At 48.1% G+C, this 26,001-nt stretch overlaps 1 protein-coding gene and 1 long non-coding RNA gene across 5 annotated transcripts in view; one reads left to right on the top strand and one right to left on the bottom strand.

The window, feature by feature from the left end:
- Window positions 1-213: 213 nt before the first annotated feature.
- Window positions 214-26,001, top strand: part of Pxylp1 (2-phosphoxylose phosphatase 1) — a 63,834-nt gene continuing 38,046 nt past the window's right edge. The window contains exon 1 of one of the 4 annotated variants that reach the window (XM_048452564.3): window positions 214-350. The gene's annotated coding sequence lies outside the window, so the exon portion shown is untranslated. Of the gene's footprint in view, window positions 351-719; window positions 854-3,316; window positions 3,449-26,001 lie in introns of those variants that run through there. The other 3 variants (XM_048452562.3, XM_048452563.3, XM_048452565.3) reach the window with 3 other exon arrangements.
- LOC125412021 (uncharacterized) lies at window positions 11,636-24,847 on the bottom strand. Its single transcript, XR_007235452.3, has 4 exons — window positions 24,753-24,847; window positions 14,714-14,773; window positions 14,261-14,366; window positions 11,636-13,220 (listed from the first exon to the last, which is right to left on the bottom strand). It is a non-coding gene; the product is annotated as an uncharacterized LOC125412021 (long non-coding RNA).

Below are 26,001 nucleotides of genomic sequence, written 5' to 3'. Positions count from 1 at the left end.
GGGAGGCCACAGGCCCTGTGCGCTCCGAGTGCGCGTGATTTCCGCCCCAAGCTGCGTGGCCCGAGCCTGTCCTGAGGGTCGTTTGGACAATTCGAGGCCGTGTCCGCTTCCAAGGCCCTGGGCACGGGGCGCCGCAGCCTGGCGGTCCCGCACGGCCGCCTGCGGGGCGGAGCTCCAGGGCGCACTGAGAACGTCCGGCCCGGTAGGGGCGTGGCGAGCCCGGCAGGGGGCGCTGCGGGTCCGGGCGCCCCGGAGGCCTGCGCGCGACACTGTCGCCTGCACTCCCGCCAGGAGGAGCTGGCTGCGGTGGAGAACCCTACGCTCAGCAACGGAGGCCGGGACCTTAGGCGGTGAGTGCGGCGCGCGCCGGGTTCCGAGCGGTTCCGAGCGGTTCCGAGGCTCCCGGCTGAGCGGGCTTGTGTCTAGGGTCTCGGGTGACGACCCCGGAGGGGTGTCTTTGATGCCGGCATCGGGAGGCAGGGACGGGCTTCCAAGCAGCGGGTGTGAACCCCACCACCAAGCTCTTTTCCTTATCTATGCGCTCCCCAGTTTCCACCTCTCCTTGTACCCCTCCCCGCGCCGGGGTCCCCGCCCTCCGACCTGTGTCCCCTTTCACAACCCCGCACCCTAGAAGCCTGTCTGCACACTCCCTTTCTCCCTCAAGCCCTCCCACGCCTACCTCCTCCTGGGTGCCAGCTGCCTGCCTCTCTCCCTTCCAGCTTTGCTCCTACCGTCCCCGCCGCCACCCTTGCGGGCTCCCATTCTGCCCGCGTGCTCGTACCGCGCGATTGCAGCCGGAATCGGAGCTCTGGGATCCCCCTTCTCCCAGCTGTCCCGAACCTGCGGTGTCCAGGTAAAGGCGACTGCAACTTCGCGGCCTGCCCCGGGGGTGAGGCTGGTTCTTCTCTAGCTACCTGCCGCCTCCGGCTCCGGAATCCTGGGCCCAGCCGAGGGCCACTCCGCGCGTGTAGGTTAAGCTTGCTTAATGCTCTACTCAGGACTGTGTGGTTACTTCTTTGCTTGCTTTTGCTTGGTGAACTTGGATACGTTGCTATTTCTAAAAGGAAGCCGGCTTTGTCACACACAAATATGGAGCAGGTTTTCTTGGCTGCTGCATCTGGCTTTCAGTTGTACCTGTGGATGAGAAAGGATTAGCGATGCAGAGGGAAAAGAGCCACATCCCAACTCCCACCCACCTCGGAAGCACAGGGGAATATGACTGGCCTCTCCTGGCCAGTGTCTTTGTGGAAAGGCAAGGATGCTTTCTAAACATTCAACAAGTAAAACCAGTTAAGACTTTGGAATCAGATCTGGTGTGGATAGGGACGGGGGTGGGGGGAGGCGGTGAATGACCAAGAACGACCACCCTGGAAAAGTTCCACCACTTAGGGGCATTTGTTGCTCTTTGCAGCAGGCCTCAGCGTGAACCCCAACTGTGGAGTAGACAGTGCTGAGCCCAGCCTACCCTCTAGAACTGTCGGTCGGGCTTGGCAGCAGCCCCCTCCTCAGAGGTATTGGTGCCCTGTCGGGGACACTTGTGGGAAGAGGATTTAAAGCAGATGGCTTGGAAAGCCGCCTGGTCCCTGGAGAGAGGTGGAGATGGCATGGTGGCAGCCTGAAAGCCAGTGTGTGCATTCACTCATTCCCTTCTGGGGTCTTTCATTAAATCTTGGATTAAATTAATTGCCTATTCAGAAAAAGAACAAGTAAAGGATATTTCTCTTTTAGGATTGGCTCTTGGCCAGTCCACCCTCACAGATACCTTGGAAGGCTTAAATGAGCACCAGAGGCAGGGCAGACCACCTGGGGCCGAGCACTCTGAACTGTGACCTGCCCTAGATGTAGCTCTGTTTGTTCTTTGATGGCTCCATTATTAGTTCAATATTCTTCTGCCATTGAATAGATAACTGGCCAAAGACACAGCGGGGCTCAGTAGGGCCCTTCTGAATGTTCACAACTTCTCCTTGTCCTTACAGTGACAGGTTGTTGTCAGGATGTCAGGAGTTCCTCTGACCAGGAATACCTGCAGGATTGGTGTGCACATATCTTTGTAACCTTAGGACCTGGCCAGATGGCTCCTGCCTGGTACTCAGTATTTTTTGTTTTGTTTTGTTTTTTTAAAAAGAGCCCAGGTGCATGCCTTTCTTTAAGCCCAGCACTCGGGAGACAGAGGCAGGTGGATCTCTGTGAGTTCAAGGTCAGCCTGGTCTACAGAGTGAGTTTCGCGGACAGCCAGGGCTACACAGAGAAACCCTGTCTCAAAAAAAAAAAAAAATCCTTTCTTGCACCAGTCTTGAGTCCACAACCCTTGCTCTCCACTGCGCTGCATTGCTTTCAGAAGTCTCTCAACTCCACAGGTTTGAATGTGTGTGTATGTAAACAATAGTCTTTCTTGCTAGGCACAGATTCACCATGTATTGGTGGGACCAGAGGTGTGAGGGGACAGAGAAGGAATAGAAAGTCCAGTCTCTAGGTTAGGTCTGACAGCTGGTCCCACCTCTCAGTGAAGACTGGTGATTTAAGAAAGGAAATGATTGTACCCCAGAGGTGGGGGGGGGCAATGGGCACTCTGGGGATACCCGGAGGCTGCCTACTGAGAAGTAAGTATACCAGACTTACCCTGCAGGCCCTGGGCTGTGAGCCTGGCTTCATATGTTATTCTTATTTGTTTGTTGATTGATTGATTCTACATGGTCTGAAACTGTGTAGACTAGACTGGCCTCTAACTCATACAGATCCACCTGCCTCTGTGTTCCAAGTGCTGGGATTAAAGACCTGCGTCATCATGCCTGGTGGGCCTGGCTTCGTGGACATACCCTACTCCTGCCTGCTGATGGAGGAAGCCGCTAGGGAGCTAGGGTCTCTTGCCGAGCTCCCCCAGCCTCTTCAGGTTGTGCTGTTCTCGCTCTAGAGGGTGCTGCCCACTCCAGAACTGGTTCCCGTGGCAGCCTAGGAGTGTCCCTTTGTGCACATTGCTGCCTGTGTGTTTTATGGCTCTCCTGGGGGGAGAGGCACCAGTGCTGAGGGATGGTCTGTAAGGGGTGACTTTGCCCTAAGCAGAGAAAGCAAAGTTCAGCACTTCCGTCTGCGTTAAAGGCCGTTTTGAGGAAGAGCACACCTAGGACCCAGAATGCAGGGCCTCTCTCTACTCTGCTTGGGAAGCTGGGGACAGCAGGAATTCAGAGTGCTAGTTGGTCACGGGAACTTGTTCTTCCCTGGTTGTCATTAGCTTATCTTTCTCACCCAGACTGCCTCTGTCTTCAGGTTTGGCTCTTTCCCAGAATTCCTGCAGCTGGTAGGAATCTGTTCTCTAGAAGAGGTTTAGTGAGTGAGGACGGGAGAGGGAGAGAGACGCCGCTCTATGGAAGGGACAGGGGAGACGGCAGGAGAAGAGCGGAGTCCTGGCAGTCCAGGAAAGGGATGTCCCAGACAGTACTCTGGTTGGTAGGTAAGAGGTGTGCCTGCTTTCAGCTGTAGTTGTTACCATTACAAGCAAAGTCACTGAGACAGAAACAAGATGAGCCATTGATCTGAAGAAAGGTGTGTTGGGCTTACTCTTCCGCTTCTTAGAAGACCCGGGAAGCCATCTAAGAGATGGCCATGACCAGATGGGAAGACAGTTGGCTGTTGTAAACTTTGTGTCAGGAGGGTGCCCCTGGGGATGTGGTCCACTGAGCCAGGTTGGTCTGGGGTCTGGCCTGGGGGAGGCACCTCACTCCAGAGATGCTGTGGGAATTGTCTAGAAGTGCAGCTGCGAACCTGTGTTCAGTGAGCGAAGGAAAGAATGGTCTTCTCGTAGGAGAGGGAGGCAGACTCCCAGACACCCATCTTGGACCTGCTAGGAGCCTTGGACCTGACTAGCACACAGGACCCAGTGGTGCCAGCCAGCCTGGAACTCCCACAAGTCAGCCTTCAGACGGCACCTGTGCACCCAGGATGCACTGCAGGGTCTGCTGGGGTCCAGAAGACAAGAGAGCCCCTCTCCCCAAGCCAGAATCTCTCCAGTGTCTCTTCATCCTTAGAGTCTGCATTTGTCTCTAACCCGTCTCAGGTAGGGAAGCCACTGACTCTGATTCTTATGAAGGGAGGGACAAGCCCAGGAGTATGGAAGGATTTAACATTAAAGATCATGCGCGAGCGCGCGCGCTTGCGCCACACACACCCCCTCCCTCATACCCGCAGGCTTGGATGAGCCTAGTGGAGCAGTTCCGGCAGCAAAGGGGCAGTCTCTGCTGCTGTCTTTCAGCTAGGACGTCCTCCCCAGCATTTCACCCATGGGTGGGTCCCTCCATCTCTTTCCCCATTGGATGTCGGTGGCCCCTGTACAGTTGGGAGCTCTGAGTTGGAGGAGAGTTTGGGGAACTCAGATATCTAATAATAGGTGGGAACTGGGAGTACTCCTAAAGTGGAACAAGACAATCTTCAGTTCCTGGGGTGAATCCCCCCCCATCCCCACTTCTGGACTTTTTTAGGACTTGGAATAGTGTCCTGTTGTCTCTTCGGCACCCTCTCGTTAGTAGGGAACCACAGGAACTTACAAATTCATTTAATACTTTAATACTCACTTTTCCAGCACACACACATTTCTGGTTGTAAGGCATCTTTTTGCCTTCTCCCTGTCCCCTTCTGTGTAATTATGTATGAACACCTTCCTTAGGGAGAGCCGAGGCCAGTAGCATGGAGACCAGACCTTCAAAGCACAGATCAAGGTCAGAATTACTATGCTTGGTTTTGACCTCCCTTCCCCACTTCCCTCCCCTTCACTTTTGCTTGTGGGGAAAAGCCACCATTTATACTAAATTTATACAAACCTCCCTTTGATTTTTAGAGACCTCCCTTTCCAACTAACAAGCAGCAGCTTGCCTCCCTAAGGTGGTCTCATTCTTGGATCCAATACTGACCTGTAGAGATAAAATGATATTGTTTTGAGCATTTTAACTAGAAAATAAAATATCTTGCTAATTTTATTATTTGCAAATGAAGAAGAGTCTGAAGATGGAATAAAGTACTGTTAAGTCTTTGCTTATAAAATCAGGTGAGCTGCACAAAAGTCGTTAAAGTTGCAGCAGAATTGTTTAAAAGGTTAGAAGTAAACCTGTATGTTTTTAAATGTTACTACTAAAATGTAGAGAGATTTAAATTTGAACTGCCTTAAAAATATAGGCCAAAAAAAAAATAGTACCATACAAACACTGGAACCCTCCATAAATTCTGCTCTGTGTTGAAATGCGGTGTGATAATTAGTTTTGATTGCCAAGTTGACAGGATCCAGAAGTGCCTAAAACACAAGCGTCCGGGCAGGCCAGTGTGGGGTTATTGAGATGGTCTTAATTGAGCTGGGAAGACCCACTTTAACTGTGTGCAGTACGGCTGTATAGGCTGGGGTCCTGGATTGAATGAATGGCGGAGAGCAAGGTGAACACTAATGTTCGCATACTCTGCTTCTGACACCACAGATAGGCGGCATCCCTTGGCCCAATAAACCCAAATGAACCCTCCCTCCCTTAAACTGCTTCTTGTGAAGGACTTGGTCATAGCAAGGGAAGTAATAAATGTAGGAGGAATGGGATTTCAGGGAGTTCAAAGGCTTCCTTCCCTTAGAACTGAGTGTGGTGGCAAACACATGCACGCACGCGCGCGCGCACACACACACGCACGCACGCACGCACGCACGCACACGTCTTCCCTTAGAAGCCAGCTCTCTCTAGCAGAGAATACTTTATTGATTTGAATAATTTGAATTTGAATAATCTTGTTACAGTTGCTGGATCATCAGCTGTGACTCCACAGCCATTTGGAGTTTGCAGGTGGCCTCTTAGGTCAGGTATAAGTGGGTTTTGACTTTCCTTAGACCATTGCGCAAGTCAAACAGAGCAGCCTATGTACTGTGGACTTTCTGGGAAGATTTCCCTCATTCGTGGCTGTCAGGTTCTCTGTGGATGACTGCCTTCCCCTTGAGGACCTGGGTTCGGTTGTGGAATTCAGCACAGTGCAGTAGGTAGGAGTGGAGGCTCTGGGAATCCTGGGTGTGTCCTCACTAACCTTGTATCCTTGGATAAGTTACTTAACTTCTGTGCCTCGGTTTCCCTATTCGTAAAACTGAGATGACGAGAATGCTTCCTTTGTTGTATTATGGAGCTCTACTATGTGTGGCAAGGGTTTAGAGCTGTATCCAGTACATGGTTCTTAACGAGTGTTAACTGCTGCTGTGTTCACTCGCTGGTTTGGGTGCCAGCTGACTATGTTCAGATGATGGATAGAGAAATAGCCTTTAAAATATTTAGGTGGGTGCTGGGGATTGAACTCCGGCCTCATGCATGCTAGGTAAGCATTCTTGCACTGCACTATACCCCTCACCCAAGAGGATAGATACAGGATAATGGACAAAATGTGTCTGTCCTAATGGAACAAAGGGTTCTAAGGCTGTGTTCACAACTGAGACCTGGCGTGGCAGTGAAGAACTGTCTCAGACTCTCACCTGGCTTCCGGCCACCTGTCATGGCTATGAGCGGCTGAGGGGTTAGACTAGAAAAGGGAGAGGCTGGTGATCTTTAGCTGGTACACAGCTGCCAGCTGTTTAAATAAACTAGAAACTCATTTGGATTGCTCGGTGTCTGACTCGGGCTTGTGGTTAATATTTTAACTCATTCTTGGATGCATGTCATTAGTGAGAAGTGAGATAAGAGGCCATAAGCCCAGTATTTGCTCACCAGCTGGTATTTCCAGCATTACTCCTGCTCCCAGCTGCAGGATGCTATCCCCATTCCTGTTTCAGATTGCCTCTTCCACTACCCCAGGAGCCGCCACACCATTGGAGACCCACTTCTCACTCAGAGCGAGTGGCTGCTCTGGAGACAGGTAGCAGACTAGGCAGAGACAGGGAGGCAGGCCACTGGCTCTCATATCTGCCGTAGCCAGTCTTCTTACCTGAGAAATTGTTGAGAGGTTTGAGTTTACTGACTGGTCCATCCTGCTCAGGCTGCAGCTGGTGTGTCTACCCTGTGCCTTGGGAGAGCTGACACGGGCCTACGGTTGTGGGCAGTGCCCTGGGATTCCTCTGGGATGCCCTTTAGGACTCTCTGCTTCCTAGATTGCTCTGAGTGTGGATAGCACACCTTCTGTGCGGGGAAACTGGCAACCCTTTCTCTTGTTGAGCAGCCTGTTCGTTTCTGTTCACTTTTTAAATTTTTATGTGCATTGGTTTTTGCCTGCATGTCCATCTGTGTGAGGGTGTCAGATCTTGAAGTTACAGTTGTAAGCTCCCATGTGGGTGCTGGGAATTGAACCCAGATCCTCTGGAAGAGCAGTCAATGTTCTTAAGTGCTGAGCCATCTCTCCAGCCCCTCTGTTCATTTTTAAACTTGGAATGAATGAGGTTTTGTGGGTTTTTTAAAAAAAAAAAAACAGAAAAAGAAAAAAAATCTTTCCTCATACTTGGACAGCAGAAATGGCAAATGATTTCATTCATGTCCAAAGAATTGAGTTAAAAGGGGGCACCTCTCTGCCTTGGAGCTCTGACTTCTCTGCTTTTCCTCCTGATCCCCCAGCCCGGTCCTCTTGCCGCCATTCTGTCTGTCTCTCTCCCAGTTCTTAATGGAAACTCAGACCTGAAAGAAAATCAAAGCTTGGACATTAATGATCTAAGGTCATGGCCTAGATGGTTCATTTTTTTGGCTTTGTCTTCAAGCTGAAAAATTACTGACTTCTAGAGAAAGTATATTTTAGAAGCTGACTAACGCAGCAGGCAGAAGGGAGCTGGCTTCCCCGCTGTCTCCGGCGTTTCTGAGTTCACGGCATTTGCGTTTTGATTTTCTCCCCTTGTGCAGTCTTGATCTAATGACCGTTGATTATCCCGGAGCAGCTGCATTAATTGATGGTATTTAATGACTCTGCTTCCAGTGGGTAATTGCTGTCGGCTCAGCTAAGGATAGCACGGTCTTTTTTCTTTCTCTCAGCTTGGGAAGTCTTAAGTTGGGTGCCCGATGCCATAGACTTCTGCATGAATTGGCAAAGACTTTCAGTATCTTAACTCTGTTTTAGCTTCCGTCTTGCTACTCGGGGCCCTAAAGAAATGTCTCTAGTCCTACCCTGGATCCGTCTTCCTCATGGACCCTCAACTCCAGTTGCCTGTGAGGAGTTGAGCCCTCCTCCCCCGGTCCTGGTCCACTTCCCGGTGCGTACAAGCCCCCAGGACACCGTGTGCACTCTCAGTATCTGCCACTCATATACATGTACTGACTGCTCAGGGGCCCGCCTCCCCAGGGTGTCTGGGGAGAGGCTCTCACCCAGCACATCTCAGAGGCTTCCACTCCTCAGGCTGGCATGAATCAGGGCTCAATACAAACTGAGGGAGTAGGTGTGAGTGGTGTATTCACCGCCACCGCCTGGCTTAAGAATATACTTTTTGCACACACGAGTCCAACGCTGGCTGTTCCTGATGGTGAGGTAACTCTCCGCGAAGAGGTGGCTTACTGACACGTGTTCTGTAGGCAGCCATACTCATTTGCACCAGTCAGCGGCAAGGAAGGCTGGTAAGGGTTTTCCGTTGCATACGTAGGAGGAGGAAATGGTTTATGGTTAGCCACAGTCTCTGCTATTCTGGTTTCTCCAAAGTCGGAACCCTGATAGCAAGGAAGAAGGATTGGATATTGAGGGGCAGTGTGTGTGTGTGTGTGTGTGTGTGTGTGTTTGTGTGTGTGTGTGTGTGTGTGTGTGTGTGTGTGAGTGTGATCTTTCCACGGAAGGAAAGGTGCCAGGAAGGCTTCAGCTGAAAGTGGTGTCTGTCTTAGGAGATGTCTGGTTTCAATCACCGCTTCTTTGTTGCCATTGAGAATTGCCAGGTGACTCAGTAGGTGGATGGAGGGTCCTTGTTACCCCTGTTCCTTGGCCCATGCCATGTTCTCAGCCTGGTGGAATAGCTCCTGGTTGGTTGATCTCAGTAGCTCGAGGAATGACCTTAAGTTCCCCCAAACCAGAGGAGCCTGGGAACGCTCCTTGCCCTTGAGCCCACTCGACATTCCAAAGTTACCTGCCTCTACAGCCCACCTGTCGCCCCCACCTGGACACAGCAAAGAGTGACCGTCGATTCCCACTCCTGTTTACTGAGAAATGGTCTCCCACTGTTGCCGGCTCGTGTTTGTCAGGAAGCAAACCCTTGGTGAGAAGTCACTGGTTTCTTGGGTTTTAGTGATTTCTTCAGTTAGTTGTAGGTCACTGTGACAGGTGCTTTTCTGGCCACGGTTCCCTGCCTGGTGCCCTCCCATCTCCCTTCTTTCCCCCACATGTGCTGAGTACTGCAGTTTAGCTCTGAGACCCTCCTCCCCAACCCTGAAGTAGGCCATGGAGGAATCTGACATGAGCCCTTAACATTGATGGTCATCGTAGGAGGGTTGATTCTGGGCACTGAGGTTGTCCAGTATTGAAGAACGTCACCCAGCCTTGGACTCAGGGAAGCCGTCTGAGGAAGGTGACGTCTGGGTTGAGTTTAAGTTACAAAAATGGCTACCTGGGATTCTTGTAGTCCAGTGTGCCAAAGTGGGGGTGGGACAGCACGGCCCTCCACTACCTGGGCACTGTTGGGCCCTGAGGTGGTGGGAGCCAGTGCGTAAGGCAGGTGAGGGTCCAGCCCTGGTGGCACACAAGACCTGGCGGTGACGTGGTGGGGCTGGAGTGTTCAGGTCAGAGTTGCAGCAGGACTAGGCTGCCATTCTGAACTGGGCTCTGAGGATATGGGCCTCATCGCTTGCGCTGTTACCTCCTGTGCCCTATCCTTCTGTCTCCGGTTCTCGGCTGGTCCTTTGCCCAGGCATTACTCAGGTTGTAAAAATAGAGTCTGGCACCAGAGCGCCAGTGAGACGTTGTGAGGAAAGCTGGGGTTGTCATCACCTGTCAGGACACTTAACCTGGGAGAGTTTGATGCAGGGCTTTTGTAGAGCTCGGGGCGTGAGGTTCTAACACTGGCTTACACAGTTTGCTTTAGCTTTGGATTGCTACCAGTTCTCCGTGCCCCTTACTCAGGTGTGATCTGGTTGTGGTTAATGCCTACCCCAACCTCAGGCTCCCATCCACACACTGCCTCCAAAACCTCCCAAATCGGCTTCATCCTGCTGGCGTGGTCCGAGAAGTCAAGGCTTCTCCGCAGGACCATCAGATGCCACCCTGCATTCTTTCAGGTGCTGGACCCTGGCCAGCCAAGCCGGTGTGTGGTCACCCCAGCCTGAGGAGGTTTGACCCTCCACGTCGGCACATAGCTTTGCACTGCTTCTCCTTAGGGAGCTGAGGGCTGATCTGAGAGCTGTCAAGCGTCCTCATTGTGATGAATGGCCCCAAGGGCAGTTTCCTTCATTCTCCATCCCAGCCTTGTTTATTGCAGTGGACTGGATGGGGGCGGGGTAGAGTGCAACCTTCACACAGTTGAATGAACAGCTCGGTCCCTTTGCCTCAAGGGAGGTTGCTGTGCCTCCACTGATGGAGTCTCTGGCCAGTGGTCCGTGTGCTTCAGAGAACATGATAACAAGGAAGAGGTGGTCACTGTCCTCGGGCGCATGGTAGCGGCGTCTGCCCTGCCCCAAGGGACACATAGTGCTCATTCTAGAGAACTGGAGCTCCACCAGGGCAGGCATTTGCACTGATTTGGCTCACTAATCTCCATTTCTGCACCTTGAATCGGCATGGGACAAGTGCTCCGTCAGGAGGCATTGCATGGCTAAGTGAGATGCCCACCGTCGGGAGAGCCCACTGCAGCACAGAGAGACGCAGTTGGGAAGTGGAGGAAAAGTCTGGAGCTGTGGCTTGGTGACCGAAGCTCACTGTCCCTGTGTCTCGAACTACTGGAAGACAGAAGGCTCAGAAGACCGAAGAATGCCTTCTGTCTGCTAGTGTCTTCAAGTGTGTCCCTCAGCTGCTTCAGGGTGACTTCCCTGTAGGTTCCCTTCCTTCCTGTCAGGTGTGTGCTCAGAAGTGTCTTCTGGGCCCATTGTCCTGTCCTCTGTTCCCCGATGGGCCACTGCCTAAAGCTCAGCGGCAAAGGGGTGAGCGTCACACCCCTTTGTACCACTGTGCCTGTCAGTGTCCCATGGAAGGCCCCCTGTCCTGCCCCACTGCTGAGTTTCACACAGTGCCTGTCTCTCTCAACAATCCCACCCCACGGTGATCCCCATTCCCTGCTCCTTGTTCCCGGTAGCCCATAGCACTGTTTCCAGACCACTGGTCTTTTCGTCATTTGTGGTGTGCCTGTCTTTGAGATCTTGCTTGACTGCATTGTTTAAAAAATAGGCAAAAAATTTAAGTAAATTTACAGCAATTCACCCTTGAGTTTTAAATGATTATTGTTATTTTACTTTTTTTTTTTTTTGTAAGGTAGGCATGTAACATATGCCTGTAATCCCAGCACTTGGGAGGCTAAGGCAGGTGGATTGCAAATTTGAAACCCAGTGAGAGAGAGGAAGAGAAACTGGACCAGGCAAGAGGAGAATGTTTTCTAAGATGGCTGCCGTCTTCTCCAGGAGTCTGCAGCCAGGCTTCCATTTGCAATGTGTCGTCAAAGAAAATTGAAATTACCTGTAGATGTTCTGGTGGAAGCGTCACCCCAGCCCCTGGCATCCATATATCCAAAGTCTGGAATGTTCTGGTGGAAGTTCCACCCCAAGTCCCTCCCCCCATTTCTCTCCAAACCCTGCCACATCTCAGAAAGGCTGCCAAATGATGACCCCTCTCCCAGAGATGCTCAAGACCACTCCCACAGGGTATTTAAACTGCCCCTAGAAAACAGACGTGGTTTTCTAGTCTTCCTTTTCTGTCTCTTCTCTGGAGGGCTGGAAAATCATCCAGGAGAGTTTTATCCATTAAACCTGGGCTTTTTCTAGTTCAGTTTGTTGGTCTGATTTGGATTGCTGCGTCGGCGGAGAGGCTTATCGGGGTGCAGAGACTTTTCAGTAATTACAGACATGACTATTCATAACATTCAGGACCTCTCTCAGCTCTTTCGAAGGGTTTTTATTTTTCAGATTGTTATGTTTAAAGTAGTGTTGGAGAAGAACAGTGACAGTGTGGCACAAAGGGACAAAAAGCAAAAGTAGCTCAACAAAAAGGGCGTGAGAGGACCAGACCCTGGCAGAAGCATGGCCAAGGACCTCTGAGCTGGCTTTATCTCTAACACGGGTGTGTTCCCAACTCACGGCGGGCGTTCACTGTCAACAATCTGACATGACTGGCCAGTAAACATGAAGAGGAAGAGGGAAGTTAAAAAATATGGACCCTGGTCAGGCTAACCACCTCTAATAGAAAAGAAAAAAAAAAAACCACAGCAACCAACTTTCATAATTCCCTCCTCTTTATCACACACACGCACACACACACGCACGCACACACACACACGCACGCACACACGCACGCACGCTCACGTTTTTCTTCAAGCTTAGCCAGCCTGCGCTGACTTTGTGACTGGTAACAATAAATTACTGTTGTGATAAGTGAGGGCTCAGGTGCGCCCTGACGTTCCTGCTTGCCCTGACGTTCCCTTTGCCTGGGCAACTGATCTGGTCCAACTGGAATGTTAGGTTTTCACCCTGGCCACAGAGTCTGCCCTTGTCACCAGAGTCTTCTCTCAGCAGGCCTTGCTGCTGTTTTCCTAGCCTCCCCTCTGAAGAGGTGACCCTGGCATTTCTTAGGGGACAGGTCAGAGATCAGGGCTCACAAAATACATTCGCCATCTCTGACCTATGACAAGGAGGAGGCTGCCAAGAGGCCCTAGGAATAGTTTTGGCTTTAAGCAACAGAGAAAATAGTTATATTTCTTTGGAGTCTTTACCATAAACCATCTACTTCCCCCCTCCCCTCAAAAAAAGGAAATCGTAAGTACCATTGTGGAAATGAGGTGATGATGGATCTGTCTTCTTCCTGCTGAGGTGGTGTCAGGCATGACAGTCAGAGTACCCCTCCAGTGACCTATCTAAAAGGCTCCCGAAGTGCATTGGTTTCATTTGTGTAACAGCCAGGTATAGGTAGGAAAGGAAGTCCTCCGCTGGTGCCCAGAAGGTTAGACTGGGGAAACAGGAGACGCCACAACACAGGATATTTTTTTAAAGTCCAAATCAGAGTCTCTTGATGGGCTTACAGGAGCATCCATCTGTTGAACGGTTCCTCTTCATTTACCCCCCTACGGCCCCCAGGGCTGTCTCCAGGGTGATGGTCCCAGGATCTGCTGTCAGGCCCTTTGATAGCTGTTGGAGTGGCTAGAATCAGCATGAGTTCACTCTCAGATGGACTGAAGGTAGGGAGAGGGGGAACAACAAACGTACTAGCTCTCATTTACTCTGAAAAGGTTAAGACAACAGTGGGGCTGTCTCTCCCGCCTGTGGGCAGCTGCTGCAGTGAGCCGAGGTCTGAAGTCACATCTGGGCAGCATTTTTCTTATCGAGAAGGAAATTATACAGAAATAGTTGTCAAAACAACATCCCATATGGATTTAAGCCTAATGTTTGAGGAATGTGATCCCTTGCAGTGTGCAGGGAACACACCAACCATTTTAGTCTTTCGGTGTACTTCTCTGCTGGAGGCTTAGGACCACACAGGTGGCCAAAATTAATCACCTTTAAAAAAAAAACTAATGGTCAGTTAAGATCTGGTCCTCAGGACTAAGCACCTGGGCATTAGGGGACCCTCTGGCTCCTCCAGCCCTTCTCTGACCAGCTGTTCCATCTATGTGACGATAAATTAAAGTCCCTGCTTGACCACAGCTTCCTTGGAGGCATGGAGGGAAGTTTTCTGTGTATTGACCCTCCTCTTTGTAGATTGGACATGGTTAGATTTCACCAGGTAAGTCCTTCCTAACCCTCTTGAACAAGAGAACAGGTGACTGCCCACAGCATACAGGGCATTTTAGAGGTGCCCTGCAGTCCCCTGGGACCTAGTTGTCTTGGGAGGACAAGGGAAAAATACCCTCCGCAGTACAGGCCTCCGAGCGTCTTAGTCAGTGTTCTGTTGACACCATGCTCTGAGACACCGTGAACACGGCAACTTTTTGTTGCTGTTGTTGTCATTTGGCTCCCCCCTCCCTCCCCCCCCCCCCCCCCGAGACAGGGTTTCTCTGTAGCTTTGGAGCTTGTCTTGGAGCTCGCTCTGTAGACCAGGCTGGCCTTGAACTCACAGAGATCTGCTTGTCTCTGCCTCCCAAGTGCTAGGATTAAAGGTGTGCACCACCACTGCCCGACTGACTGCAGCAACTCTCATGAAAGAAACTATTTAACTGGGTCTGGCTTACAGTTTCAGAGGTTCAGTCCTTTATCATCATGGCGGGGAGCATGGCAGCATGCAGGCAGACGTGGTGCTGGAGAAGGAGCTGAGAGTTCTGCATCTGGATCTGCAGACTGCAGGAAGAGAGAGAAAGACACCTCAGCGCCACCGCCAGTGACACTTCCTTCAGCAGGCCCACACCCAATTCCTCTCAAGTAGTGCCACTCCCTGATTACTAAGCATTCAAATATATGAGCCTAGTAGGGTCATTCTTATTCAGAGCACCACATATGCCTACTGAACACACAGAAGGTCAGCTATAGCAGCCTGGTACTTTCATATACTTAGATAAAGCTGCGGTAAAAACAAAGACTTCTAAATAAACATTGATTAGATACATATTTAAGCAGAGTTTTGACAGCAATGTGTTGAACTTTGACCTTGGACATTTTAATATCTTAAAGTCTCATCTTTTATATACCTTTATGTCATTTGCTTAGACCTTTGTAGCTCGCTTCAAATTTTCCAACTTTTTTCCATTCTGAAAGAAAAAAAAAGTTCAGGCATCATACTCTTTGTCAGTAAGCCACACGGCCAGCTGTGATGATGCTTCATAAGCAGGTACAGCTGGCCTTATGAAGACCTCACTGCCCAAGACAGCAATGTAGCAATATAGTTGCTGTGTGTTTGTGGTGAGCACAGACCCATGTTAAATAAGCCCACCTGCCCGCACCACAGCACAGATCCCTGTGGGGATACATGGATATCACAGATTAAATGTGAATAGTCACTTTTTTTTTTTTTAAAGAAAAAGAATATCTGATCTCGAATAGCATGAATACAAGGAGGAGACAGTATATGTGGCCTATATATGTAGGCTCCCCAAAAGAGCAAAGCAAAGACACAGGAAGAAATTCCATGGTCTTAACCTATATTCTGTTACCTTTCTGTTGCTGCGATTAATAACACCATGACCGAAAGCAATTTATAGAAAGGAGTGTTTATTTGGGCTCCGCCTCCAGGTGGGCTCCATCATGGCAGGATGCATGGTAGCAGGAAGCTGAGAGAGATCACATACTCAACCAGAGAGAGTGAACTCAAAGGAGAGTGGGGCTTTCTCTCTCCTCCATCCAATCTGCTAGTCTCCCTAAACAGCACCAGCACCTGGGACCAGGTGTTCAAATACCCCATATCTTATTCAAACCACCATTCAACCCAAGTAAAGGGCGTCCATGTGTCTTACCACAGATCGTAACTGTGAACGCCTAGCAATGCCCTCTGGATGCCATCTGACTTCCCCGTGGTCCCTGGATACAAACTGTTGTTTAGAAGGGAACCCCTGGAAGGAGAGCTCTGAATGGAAGGTGTGCCCTGTGCCTATAGGTGGCGCTGTTGCTCTCGGAAGCACGTGGAGAAACTCGGACAAAGAAAATGACCACGGTGCTGTCTTTTGCCCCACCCAAACATGGCATGGGCTGAGGTTTGATTGTTCTGTGGTCCTCTGTGTTGGTTGGAATTTAAGATCCAGCTTGTTAAAAACAGCTAATCCTGATTTAATACGTGAGTGGCCTTGTGGTGGTCTCTTTCACGGTGTTCAGTATTCCTCTTAGTCAGGTTAAGGTATGGTGAACAGGGTTGGGGAGTCTCTAGGTCCTCCACAGGAGTTGGTTCACTCCTGTCTTGGGGAATCTGTTTTCCTAGAGCTCTTTTTACCTAAATTATCTCCCATCCTGGTTCCATGAGAGTTAACCCCTCAGAGCCTCAACCTAACAGAAGTTTCTTGCACCCCAGTTTGCAGTGCTTCCTTAGTCTCTGACTGCTTCCCTCACAGAGGGGTATCCTGTGTTAGGTGTCCTTAGCTTAGCAACAGGCTTAGCAGAGGTCACCAAGGACACATGGATCCTTGAAGCTGTGGATCAGGGTCCCATATTCACTTCACGTTGGGAACACATCTCTGCCACTCTCCTAGCCAAATTCCAGGATGCCCTGCCCACCAAGGAGTGTTTTACTGTTCTTGATGTTTGTTAGCTCTGTCTGGTGCACACGGGTTACTTGACCACTGAGACATTTCCCTGGGCCCTCCCTGCATTGCTGAGAAACTTTCTATTCTGGGATCAGTACCGACCCAAAAGGTCACCTAAGACACCGGAAGCGCATTTCTCCCAAGGGTGGGCATCTGAGCACTCTACCAAATGGATCTGAAAGCCAAAAGGAGACCTTGTTGGGAAAGAATAAGCTTGGTGTTGCGTGGAGGAGCACACAAATCGAAAGTAATGCAGCAAAGTAATTAACTAAAATTTATTTTAAATTTATGCACATGAATGTTTTGTTTGCATTTATCATCTGTGCCATTCATGCATCCAGTGCCTTGGAGGTCAGAAGAGGGTGTTGGCGCTTCTGGAGCTGGAGTTACGGCAATTCTTCGCTGCCGTGTGGGTGCTGGGAATTGAACATAGAGTGCTGTGCGGAGCAAGCGCTCTGGACTGCTGAGCCTCCGCTCCCGCCCACGGTTTCTTTTTGCAAAAAGGGTGCACTAGAACCCAGACTACCTCTGTGGCCAAGATGTCTCCTGGCTTTTATCCCAGATTCAGATGGTGACTGTCTCATCCCATCGGTGGAAATTTGAGTTCACAACCTGATCTGATCGGCTGATGGGTGTGAAGGAGATTCAGGGCACACACACTCTTGCTGGGCTGACTACTTTTGATAGAAAAGTAGACCGTTTCTCACAGTAGCAATTATGTAAAATCCATCTTTAACTGCACACAGATTGATTTATTTCATTTGCGTGGGTGTTTTGTCTGCATGTATGTCTATATACCACATGAGCGCCTGGTGCCTAGGAAGGTCAAGAAGATCGGCAGATTGTCTGCATGTATGTCTATATACCACATGAGCGCCTGGTGCCTAGGAAGGTCAAGAAGATCGGCGGATTTTCTGGAACTTGAGTTATGGATGTGAGGTGCCATGAAGATTCTGGGATTCAAACCTGGATCCTCTGGAAGAGCAGCCAGTACTCTTAAACACTGAGCCATCTGTCCAACCCTAAATTCATATTTTTTGTTTTGTTTTGTCTTGATTTGGTTTGGTTTCGTTTTTTGAGACAGGATTTCTTTATGTAGCCATAGCGGTCCTGGAACTCACTCTTTAGATCAGGCTGACCTCAGACTCACAGAAATCCACCTGCCTCTGCCTCCCAAGTGCTGGGATTAAAGGTGTGTGCCACTACTACAGCCCTGCAAATACATCTTTTAAAGTAGCACTAGGTTCTCAATTCTATATAGTATTCAAATAAAAAGCCCTACCCCTGTCTTTGCCTCAAAAAAAATAAGAGAACAAAACACCCCAGCTTTCATAATGCAGTCTTTATTTTTATGATGTTCTCGGGATCAAATTGGCACATCACGCTGTAGCTTACCTTGTAGTCTTACTTTTTGGCTTAACAATAACATTTTCCTATTAATGGTAGTTTTGTTAATTATTGACAATGGTTATAGAAGTTGTGAATTATGTTATATATATTATATTCACAACATATATATCATAATGTATGTAAGTAAGCTCAGAGAAATCCATCCTCCTCTACAACAGAAATGACAGCGCCCCTAGAGGCTCTCTCTTGCCTTGTTTTCTCCTGGGTGTTATGACAGTTTGTAGATAAGGTTTGAAACCACTACACTTTCTCTCTCTGGCCATTCCAGCCTTGGCTTTAAACCTCGCTACTCGTTACAGTTTGGACACCAAATGCCTCCTCTGGCACTTGTGGTGAATACTTGCTTGGTCTTGGGTCAGGGTTCTGAAAACTTGAGGAGTCAGAGTCTAGCCAGAGACACCAGGTCACTGGGGTGAGTCTGTGGACTATATCTTGTCTTGGGCCCTCTGGTGATGGAGGAGGGTTAACTGTCTATGTGTTACTTTCATTGGTTAATAAAGAAACTGCCTTGGCTTTTGATAGGACAGCAGCTTAGATGGTTGTAGTTACCATCTACATTATTAGGGCCCAGGAAGCCGTGTTTTAAAATGGCACAGCTTTTTTTCTGCCGCTATGGCTGAAACAGGAAATCTCTCTATGGCATGTCCTAGCAAACAGCAAAAAACTGGGTTAAATTCTATATTTGTGTCTAGAATTCCTTTTAAAGCCCTCTTAGGTTTTACGTGGAGTTAGTTGCCACGTTAGAGCGCCACTAGCTTACCCCTGAAATAATTACACGGAAACTGTATTCTTTTAATCACTGCTTGGTCCATTATCTGTAGCCTCTTATTAGCTAACTCTTACATATTGATCTAACCCATTTCTAATAATCTGTGCAGCACCACGAGGTGGTGGCTTACCAGGAGGATTCTAACCTGCAGCTGTGTCGGAGAGGAGAGTCATGGCGACTGCCTCATTGCCTTCTTCCTCCCATCATTCTGCTCTGTCTACTCCACCTATCTAAGCTGCTGTCCTATCAAAAGCCAAGGCAGTTTCTTTATTAACCAATGAAAGTAACACATAGACAGTTAATCTTCCTCCATCACTCTGGGGTGAGTCCGTGGACTATATCTTGTCTTGGGCCCTCTGGGGTAAGTCCGTGGACTATATCTTGTCTTGGGCCCTCTGGGGTGAGTCCGTGAACTATATCTTGTCTTGGGTCCTCTTTCATGCTTTCTCTGCTCCCCATCTTATTCTCCCTGCTTCCTGTCCACTATATGGTAGGACCTTGCTCTGCCATACCATGCCAACTCTGAGCTGTTCTGCCTAAGTTCATGGGGCTGAGCCACAGGGCAAACTCTCTGAAACCATGAGCCCAAATAAGTTTTTCTTTTACAACAGTAAACACAAAGTAATGGACTGTGCTACCTGTCACAACTTTTCAGAACTTTCCAAGAAAGTAATTGCAAGACCTTGGGTGGTAAGTCCAGAATGTGTTTGGACAGTTTCACTCTTCCCAGGAAGTTCCAGAGAGACATGGCTCCCCTATCTCACATTCCTTGGAGCTGGGGAGGATGTCCCAGTGGGTTTGGCATCCTAGATACCTCCTAGTCACCCTGACTGGGTTTACATGGACAGAGTCGCCAAGAAACAAGGCTCTTTTGTGAAGTAAAAGATATAGAGAATGGGAGGGACTTGGTGTGGGGCTGGGTCAGAGGGTGGGACTTTGTAGTTCACGGACAGTGGTTGGCTGGTCGTCCTACAGCATCATAGGAAATAGCTAGAGGCCCTGGGGGGAAGGGGGGATAGTTCTTGGAAGAAAAAGATTTTGTGTTGAGTTTTAGATCAGTGTGTTCAAATAATTTGTCTTACAAAAGGAGGCTTTCATTGTACTCTGAGGTCAGAGATAGATTTCAAGCAGCATAGATTTTTATCCTGACTGAATCATTGACACCAAGGTCGGCGATAGGGCATTCTGTGGTCAGTTTTCACAGAGATAGTGAGCAGGGCCAGCTTTCTGTGATGAAATGTGCTCAGAGAGTAAATGACTAAACACTGTCTAACATACTCCTCCTGCCAGTCCACCACACGCAGAGGTCTTAACTCAGCAGAGCTTGGAAGCAAGGTTTCCTCGACCTACTGCAGAAGCCTTCTTTGCCCGTTTAATGTGCATATCTCAAAATTCAACTTCAGTGATTAGCGCAGATTAATCACGGTGCTTTACATTCTCTAAACTACTTATGCCAACAGCCTCTTCCCCCAAGGTTCGTGTCATTGATCTCAAGGCTTGATCGCATCCACAGTGTTAAGCTAGGTTGATTGCGATGGTTTGAATAAAAAATGCCCCCCATAGGCTCATGTATTTGAACATGTGATCCCTAGCTTTGGTGTTATTTGGAGAGCTTACGAACCCCTCAGGAGATGGAGTCTTGCTGGAGGACATACATCATTTGGGGAGGGCTTTGAGGATTTCGAGCCTTGCCCCATTTCTGGTTCTGTCTGTCTGTCTGTCTGTATCTCAGTCTTTCTGTGCTTCCTGTGTGTGAAGCCAAAGTGTAATCTGCCAACTTTCTGTGCTCTTCCCACCATGATGGAGCCCATCCCTCTGGAATTGGAAGCTGAAGTAAATGCTCTCCTCTTTAAGTTGCTTTTGGTCCTGGGATTTTGTCACAGCAGCAGAAAGTGATTGAGATGCTGATGGATGAAGGACTGGGGTGCACATAGTGCTAGTTGCTACTTTCTTGGCTGGGGGCTGAGACCACAGTTTGCGTTCCTTCCCAAACTTGCCACTTGTGAGTTTGGGTCACAGTGCTTTAGCACAGTTTGAAATGTAAAGGACACAAGGAATGATTTGAAAAGAGAACCTGTTTTAGAGTTCTGAATCAAGGAATGCTTGAGTCGTGATACGTAGAGGGAAAGGGACTCTAGCCAGCCCCAGCATGGCAAGCATGGCTTTGGCAAGCCTTGCCTTCCCCTATTCCCTCTGCCTTGCTAAAAAACCATTAGATTACATTCCTAACGCTAGCCCGTAAGTTCCATTCTCTTATTTGGCCACTTCATCCTATTGGAGCTGACCACCAGGGTCCGGCTATCAACGTATTGAAGTCCATCAATCAAAAGCCCCCTTTTTGCCACCTTAATCAACATGCCCAATCAAAATTAACCAACTCACCCTAGCACAGGGTTTCCCCTTTTACCTTCATAAACTGCCATTTGCTTATGAGCCATGTCTGTCTCCTCTGTCCAGAGGCAGCTCTTTGTCCCTCTGGGACAAATATTCCTTATCCCTTTCCTCTTCTCCCTTGTCCTCAATCTCCTGTCTTTGTTTCTTATTCCCTAGCCGACTTTGAGGTCCCTACAGAGGGCAAACAGGAGTGTCTCTCCACACTTGGCCAGATTCATGAACTAGAAGGCTCATTCTGTGCCACCACAGTCACTGCCAGTGCCCACGCGATGAGGCTGCAGCTTCCCGAAGCATAGTGTACTGCCCACAAGGGCTAGCGGTCATCCATGGAGTACCTGGTGTCTCGTCCATGTGCTGATTAGGGTACAGATGGTCCGGCAGTGACGTGAGAGTTGGCCAGAACTCTTGAGAGCAGTTTTCAGCCTGAAAAAGGCCTCATGAGACAAAAACCTTACTGTGGCCTGTAGCATGAATAATAGAAACCTAGAGACAGGTATTGGGGTTCAAGCTGAAGAGCAGAAAAGCAAAGCAGCCAAACCGCTAGAGAAGTCTCACCTCTACCAAGGCTGGGCAACTGCAGACTGAGCCCTGAGCCTCTGTCTCCTCCCATTTTATATTCCCCTGTAGTGCTGGGATTAAAGGTGTGTGACTGCCTAATACTGGGATTAAAGGTGTGAGCCACCGCCACCTGGATCTGTTTCTGCTTTGACCTTATGTAGCCCAGGGGGTCCTTGAACTCACAGAGATCTATCTACCTCTGTCTCCCAAATTCTGGGATTGAATTTGGTGTGTGCCACCACTGCCGGGCCTCTAGGGTTTAGTTTTGCCCTCTAATTTTCAGGCAAACTTTATTTATTAAAACATAAGTAAAATATCACTGTATTTCCCCTTTTGTCTAAAATAAATAGAAGACTGTAACTAATATAAAAAACTATATACAATAATCACAATAACTGTTACAGGCAATAAATACATCAACAATGTCTAGTCCATTTGCATTTGACAAATTCAAAGAAAAGACTTCATATCTATCCTATCTTGGTGAGTCCAAAGTTTTATACCTATTTTACTTTCTATCACAACTTGCATTACTACCCAAAACTATCTTCTGATGTCTCTCAACCTTATACACTTTATACTTCTTTAGTGAGTTTCTTTTCTGAGTCTCGTAAGCAAGGAAAACTATAACTATCTCGTCATCAACTCCCTCAGAGACCCAAAAGGAAATAATATTAACTAAGTAAGCAGGAAGTGCAAGCAAGTGATTTCCAAAAAATGTGAGAAATAACAGAAACAAGTGGCTTCCTGGACAGTCACCCAAAGTTCCTCTGCAACGTTGGGGCATCCGTTTTTGGCCTAAAGGCCTAGAATATTCGACAGACTTTTCTATAAAGCAGGAATTTTATAAAGGATGTCCTACCTTGTCTTGGCAAGGTTTGGCGTTCACTCTCTTTTGTGTCCTGCTTGTCCAGTTTGTACAGCATATTGTCAGCAGTCAAGGCAAGGGAACTTTCTTGCCTAGTGGTTTGCTTTTGCCACAAAGAAAGTGAGCTCCATATGGAGCTTTTTTGATGCTCATTATCTTCTCTGAAATGGATTGGTGCTGCCAGGAGCAGACATGTCTCATTATCATTTTTTTTTTAAAAAGAAGAACCTATGCTATTAAAATGTCTTAAATATGGCATTCTGCTGTCTGAAGATGACCTATCTAAAATATATCTTTGTTTGACTTTGAAAACGTACCTAATGTGACTACAAGTTTAATTATAATAGGTGACCAGTTACTAACCTGCATTTATTTATTATCCTAAACAATTAGTAATAATAATTTTCAGGGGCTAGAAGTTTGCATTACATTGCTAAATGAGTTGTATAGGTACAATACCTTGAGCAAGTGTAGAAATATATGTACAGTATGTTTTAACAAATTTATTCTCAAATTTGTATCGAAAGACCAAATTTGTATGTAATACACAAAAGTCTAATTCAATGTAAAATAGTTAAAACTAGTAGTTACTTTTTAAAAGTAGATTCAATAATCTACCTTTTTATCTTATCATATCATATCCTCCCTTTTTTCTGTCTGAGTAGATTCAATAATCTACCCTTCTATCCCATCATATATCTAGTGGCTAGCTTACATGCTCTGTTTTGTGCACCCAAGCAGAACAAAACCCTGAAAAATGCAAGTTTCAAGAAACACTAGTTCACTTGGCAGCCCACTTTCCTGTGTGCCTGATTCAGTGTATACATCTGTGATTCTTAAGATTTGGGAAGGTTTTGTTTTGTTTATTCATTGCTCAGAAAACGTGATTTTTTGTCACTTAGATCTTCTTTGTGTACCACAGCCTGCCCATTCTGCCCTCTTCAGCGTCTCTTGACTTTTTAAGAGACTTTTAATTGGCACGGTTTACTTGCAAAATATAAAATATAAAAAAGTAGTTATATTTTTGAAACAGCTTTGGTGAGTTAGCCATGCCTTGTGCATGTTGTCCTTTTTCTTGAGGTATGGCTGGCATTCTAAAACAAGCATGCTAAGTCTAGCAGTGGTGGCACATGCCTTTAATCCCAGCACTCTGGAGGCAGAGGCAGGTGGATCTCTGTGAGTTCGAGGCCACAGAGAAACCCTGTCTTGAAGGGGAAAAAGAGAGAGAGAGAGGGAGGGAGGGAGAGAGAGAGAGAGAGAGAGAGAGAGAGAGAGAGAGAGAGAGAGAGAGAGGTCTAAAACAAGCATGCTGGTTCCAGAGGCAACTGCTTCCAAAACTTCAGCAAATGAGGAGTTGGTACTGTTGGGTGAAGCAGACTTCTCCCAGAACGTCAGAAAGATGGCTGAAGCATACATAAAAAGTGAAACCCTCTCTTGCTGGATTCCTTGTTTCAGTCTTGAGAAATGATCAGCCACCTGAATAGTTTAGCTGGAGGCATGGGTGGGTGGATTTTTAAGAGAGAGTCACTGGACCTTGCAGTTGACAAATTTAGAAAAAAAAAAAATCTTGGGCTTAGAGCCATGGCTCAGCTGTTGACTGAGGTTTCTGTCCTGCCTGATTCCTGCTATCGTTAAGTCCCAAAGAAATCACACAGAGGTCTACATTAACTATAAGCTAATGATTGGCTCATTAGCTCAGGCTTCTTATTAACTCTTACAAGTTATATTAGCCCATTATTCTTGTCTATGCTAGCCACATGGCTTGGTACCTTTTTCAATGAGGCAGTCACATCTTGCTTCTTTGGCGAGCTCATAATTGCAGAAGAATGGACTTCCCTCTTCTCAGAATTCTCCTGTTCTCATTGACCCGCCTCTACTTCCTGTCTGGTTGTCCTACCTATACTTCCTGCCTAGCTACTGGCCAATCAGCGTTTATTTAAAATATAATTGACAAAATATAGACCATTCTCCCATACCACGAGCTGCTTGTTCTTCCAGAGACCCAGTTATGGTTCCTAACACCCATATTAGACCGCTCACGACCATCTGTTACTCCAGCTGCAGAGGATCTGATGCTCGTGGCCTCCACAATCACCCACACATGCGTGGCATGCACTCACGCAGATACACACACACACAAAATCTTATAAAAAGGGGGAAAAATCTTAATATAGTTTATGCCTTTAAAAATACCAACTCTGTAAGTCACCAACTTTAGAAACTTCTTGGAAAGAAATGATAGATAAATAATTCATGCTGCATATTTTAGAAACACAGATTTTGGAATAAAAGGTCTTGGTAGGACGCTGCAGGCTGCAAGAGACACTGTGCTCTTTGTTACTGCTGAATTACACCTGAGCGAGCCCACACTGAAGTTCTGAAAACCTGTAATTATGACGGGATGTGCTTTGATGGCTAGATCTGAAAAGTATGGGTGCTGTCATCAGCTGACTGAGCTTTGGAATCACTGCTTGGGATAATTGTGTGTGCTGTCAAACCTTTTCCAGGTGTGAGTTCTAACAGAATCCTCTGGCTCTCTCCTTCTGCTCAGGTCGATACCCCTGTCCTTCCTGCTTGGACCTTTGCTAAAAAGTGAGTCCTGCTTGGTCTCACCCAGTTGTCATAATCCATTCTTATGTCATTGCTTTGGGCTTGGACATGTGACTCGCTTCTAGGGAGGGGAGGGGCTAGAAGATGCTGAACTGCTCTGATAACAGAGAGATACACAGGATTGTCTTACCCTCTCTGCCTACTACCAGATATGGCTCTGATGCTTCTGACACTAAGAGAAGGCAACCTTGGGAGAGGACAAACACGGACGGTTGCTAAGAGCAACAAGGTTAGGAAGATCTTGGCTCCCAGTGGTAGGTGCTTTTTTACCTATTGTCCTAGTGCTGTGCCTGGTTGGTGGCCGTGTAGGTGGGTCTTGTTGGTTTAGCTAGGGTTTTCTGTTGCCTGCAGCTAACCCATCTTCTTGGATACACAGATAATCCAGGGTTAAAACAAAACAACAACCACGGTTATATCATGATCACATCTCCCTTTATGTCCTCAGAGAAGGAGTCCCTTGCACGGGCTCAGTGTTTCGTAGTATCAGTGGTGGGATTTTTGTTTGCCTGCTTTAACAGAAGTAAAATAATGATGGCTTTAAGAGGTTGTGAAATTGAGGGAGTTGGGAAGAGACAGGGAGACTTTGGAAACAATTTGAGCTGATAAGCAATCAAGGAAATGGGTAGCTTTGCCCCTGGGGTCACCTAGGGTTCTCTTCCTCTACTAGGAAGCTGTTTCTTATCCACATGTGAAAACGGCTCATCACCATCCTGGGATTTGGAGCCCGGGGAAGACGGTTCAGGCTGGGCTGGGGTGGACAACCTCCTTTTGACTTGGAATTACCGGACTCCACTCACTCAGAGGTCACTGACCAGAAGTGGATGAAGTACCTGCTTACAGCTAGTTGCAAAGGAGTTTGGAAAATATTCTATCTGTGTGTCCCATTAAGCCCAGAGAAGTCTGATCGTAAGGGGTACAGTTAGAGGCACCAGTCACAGTGTGCCTGCGGTGGTGTATAGGAAGGACACAAGGGCGGAGTGTTGGGTACCACTCTGAATGTGAAGCAGGATGGGAGGAGCCGCATTGGTCAAGTTCTTTGAACGCTCTGGGGCCTTGTGCCAGTTTTGCTCTGCCCTGACCTTGAGCCAGGTGGCATTCCAAACCTTTTCAGAGTCTGACTTTCCTTGCTGTTCCCAG

This window comes from Myodes glareolus, chromosome 4 (assembly GCF_982192425.1).
Source record: "Myodes glareolus chromosome 4, mMyoGla1.1, whole genome shotgun sequence".
Lineage (NCBI taxonomy): Eukaryota > Metazoa > Chordata > Mammalia > Rodentia > Cricetidae > Myodes > Myodes glareolus.
Note: the sequence above shows the minus strand (reverse complement) of the source record. Positions and strands in the feature narration are given on the sequence as shown.